Source organism: Cupressus sempervirens, chromosome 9 (assembly GCF_028749045.1).
Source record: "Cupressus sempervirens isolate cs-2001-9-10 chromosome 9, ASM2874904v1, whole genome shotgun sequence".
In the NCBI taxonomy this organism is placed as follows: domain Eukaryota; kingdom Viridiplantae; phylum Streptophyta; class Pinopsida; order Cupressales; family Cupressaceae; genus Cupressus; species Cupressus sempervirens.
The window spans coordinates 296818098-296822209 of NC_143126.1; the positions used below are offsets into that span (position 1 = coordinate 296818098).

Consider the following 4112-nt stretch of genomic DNA (forward strand, 5'->3'; position numbering starts at 1 on the left):
TGGCCTCCAAATTAAAATTAGGGCCCTACATTTTTTTATTAATTAAAAAAATTATTTTCATTTTATAAATAATATTTATTTGCAATTCATTTATTGCTACTTACAATGCGTGCTTTGATTTTCGTATATCCTTCAGAGCCAAGTCTCTGCTGCCCAACCTTTTCCAGCCTCGCCTTTGTTGCCTTTGATGTGTCTTACAACCTATGAAAAGTTTGAAATATGTTAGATGATATAGATATAAAGATCAGTACTAATTAGTCAATTATTATATATTGGTATGAAGGTTTAAGCATAAAGTAGCATGTTCCACCAAAAATATGAAAAAAGGGAAGAAATTATAGCATCATACCTTTAATTGACATGTGTAATCATGCTATTTATCCATGATAGATCTAGAAGGTCATCAAATATGGTTGCCCACATGTCATCAATATTCTTGGTACTCTTTGTAATTGGCAATGACTAAGAATTGCTTATCATATTAAGACACTAGAAATTACTATCCTGGTATGAAAAATAGCATTGTTTCAGCATGGAAATATACATATGGTATCACATGGTCTGGGCACCATCAGGCAGGGTATCATCTGGCAGAATTCTTATTGATTATTTAGGTAATCTTTCTCAAAATCAATTTCTAATGATCTCAAAGGTCCATATCAGAAATTGTTGTTCATATCAGGAATTGTTGTTGCATATTTTAGCCCAAAATATTTGGATAGGCAATATAAATAGAAGTCAATTTGCCTCAAACTTTTCCATTGCTATGTACTAGGGTTTCCAAGTGTTTTACACCATCAGCTAATATAGGTATATGTTTGACTTCTCTCTAATTATATAATGATTATAGATCATCGTATTGACTTCAGATTTTCTAAGTATAATAATGCTTAAGGGTTTCATCTGCAATTTTGTATATTTATATTTTGTACTGTGAACCTAGAAATTCCCCCAAATTTTATAAGATATAAAAATCCTATCAAAAAAATCTTATTGAAATTGCATTTGGAAGGCAAGCCAAAAATTTTCAAAGTAATCATATGAAATAGAAAAACTGTGACCCTTTAGGATTGTACTATAGGATCCTTTGGAAATCCTTTTTCAATCCATCCATATAACTCCTCATAATTGATGCCCTCTTCAGGATACAATTATATTAAAATTGAACAAGCAATTTTCAATTTTAAAGTCTTGATAACTATGACAAGTTCTCTCCAGTGGTGCTTCTCTTGTATACTCTGAGCCATGGACCAGAACAATCCTATTTCCTTAATCTATTAACATTAAAATGCTTATCTACAAGAGCTTCTAGATTTGATTGTGTATAGTTTTTTAAGCATGGATGTTTCAAATCAAAATTTATGCTCTATGATTGTGTATCTTTTTTCTTGTGGCCTCTTATGCTTGGTTTCATCTCTCTTATGCTTGATTTCATCCTAATGATGGTTCAAAATGTCGATGCTAAAAATACTATACAAAATCAAATCCAGAAGCTCTTGCAAATAATTGTCATAGATTGTAAAAATTTGTTCTCATTGATTAAAATACTTCTTTTCTTTATGATTATATTGCCATGGTTTTAAATATACAAGTGAATGCATTTACCAGAGTTTGTGTTTTTTATTAAATTTATGTAGCCCAAATCTTAGGTCTTCCATTTCCAGTGACCTATAGGATTCTGAAAATTTCAAGCCATCATATACAAGCAAGGAAATGCATAAACTTTGTAGTAGCATACAATGGGGTATTTGATACTTTTGGAGTTCCAAATTTGAGTGTCCAAGTTGGGAATTTCAAGGATTCCATTATATCTCAAAAATATGGTTCTCATCATCTGAAGCACTCAATAGCACTTCTCATTCTGAATGGAAATGATTATGCTACTACAAATGTTACCACAGTGGTAAGAATAAATATCACCAAACTTGCTATGTTCTAATGATTTTTTTGTTTCTAGATTTTATTGTGGAAGTTTTTTAAGTATCAATGTTTTGGATCCACTCTATGATCTATCATCAGGATGAAATAATTATCTTACATCCTTCTCTCATTCTGACGATGGATCATATCTTACATCCTTTTCTCATTTTGATGATGGATCATATAGTGTGATCCATTGATACTAAAAAAACTTACACAATCAAATCCAGAAACAAAAAGATTTTTTTGAAATAGATTGTGAAAAGCTAATATTATTAATTGTCATGTTATACTAGAATGATTCAAATGTGATTTTAAAAAATATGTGACTGAGGGTTATGTTTATAGGGAATAGAGAAGTTTGTGAAGAGTGTTGTAGTAGAGATGAAACTGCAACTCATAGAGCTATATAATCTTGGGCTAAGGAATTTTTTGGTATCAAATAACATGCCATTTGACTACCAATCAGGTTACTTATAGTCTGGAGTAGTATGTTTGAACACAACAATGGACTTAGTTTCCACCCACAACAAATATTTATCACAAGCCATTTTAGAGCTGAGGGAGCTTGAAGATGCCAAATTCCTCATCCTTGATTTCTTTGCAGCCTTCTCTCATATTATCTTCAACCCATTTGCATATGGTAAAGACATTGATTATAGTGTAGTTAAGCATTTCAAGATTATCTTTTTTAGGTTTTCCTTCTAAATAGTGTATCTATTTAAGAGCCATAATTATAGGATTACATAAATACATGAGGATACTAACTGACTTATTTCTGTATTGTGTATTGAGTAGGAATCCATGAGATTAGTAGATCATGCTATTGTAGAGATGGAAACATGAGGAGCTCCATTGTTGGGTGTGCTGATTATGATGAACAAGGAAGAGCTCTTTTTCATCTGTGCAAGTCTCAAGAAGAATTTTTCTTTTTTGATTGGTACCATCCTACTCAGAAGGGATGGCAAGTAATGATAAATCTTCACTACTCTCATTGTGGGTTTGTTCAAGATGGCTCTTCTTCTCCTCTTCAATCACTAGCAGAATGGCTTTCTAAGAGGCTGGGCTTGGACTCTTATCCTCCCAAATTTTCACAGAAAAGAAAACATGGAAAAGTGAATAATAACGCTGAAATTTAGATCACAAATGGTCCCTTATTCCCAATTCTTGTTTGAATTGGGGTTGGATTAATGGGATTTTAGTTTAGGGTGTAATGTTGGGGGTTGGATTGATGGGGTTTGACTTTAGGGTGTGATTTTGGATCTATTCATTTTTTAAAAAAAATTAATAAAATATTTATTCATAGTTGTCAATTTAAAAAGTTAAAAAGATCTTAATAATATTATTATATAAATTAGATAAAACATTACTATATTAAGCTTTAAGTCTTAAAATATTAGAGTTACTTTTTTTATTATAGTACATTTATTATTAAGTTGTGAAAATATTGGAATGTTCATAGTTTTATTCTAGATTTTAAAATATATTCAATTGGATCGGGAGTATTATTTTACACATTTAGTTTAGTTTATTTAGTTAGAGAGAATGAGTCATTCTATAACTAAATAACATTTTGTAATGCATGAGAGTATGGTTATCTATGTTTAGAAAATTGAAGTTGCTTTTTGTTGGAGCTTGTTTAGTTTTGAGTGAGATATTCAATGAGTGGATAGCATCTCCCATGTATGTAACACTATTTATCTACAATATAGATATTGGACAAAAAAAGTGGTATGGTCATGAAAGATCGAGTTTGTGATGTATAGGGGATAATTTTTGGAACAATCTATAATAAACAAATTAAAAAAATTGATCCAATCTCTTGCAATTGCATGACTTGTAGATTGTGGGAAGTGAACCACTACAAAGGATAAGTATCTTTTGAGAGCTCAAATCCTACAATACACTTAGAAACACAATCGTTGGATTTCAATTAATTATAAGATTTTGGTTTAATTTAGGAAGTATTGGAGGTTTCTATTTGTATTGTGATGATTGAATAGGATATTTCCATAGTCAAATCACCACTTTGGTGTTCTCACCTCCATGGACAACGAGGATAGATGGAGATACCAAATAAAAGGCAAGGTATTATCACCTAAGAAAGCTTCAAATGTGAAAATTACTAATCCTCTAGAAGAGGAAAACCAAGTGTCCAAGGACAGAGTTTCCTTCATAGAAATGTTGCAAGA

The 4112-nt window shown here is 31.1% G+C and overlaps 1 pseudogene; it reads left to right on the forward strand.

Moving 5' to 3' along the window:
- The first annotated feature begins 458 nt into the window (after positions 1-458).
- On the forward strand, positions 459-3059 carry LOC149538579 (GDSL esterase/lipase At2g36325-like; annotated as a pseudogene).
- Positions 3060-4112: the final 1053 nt, after the last annotated feature.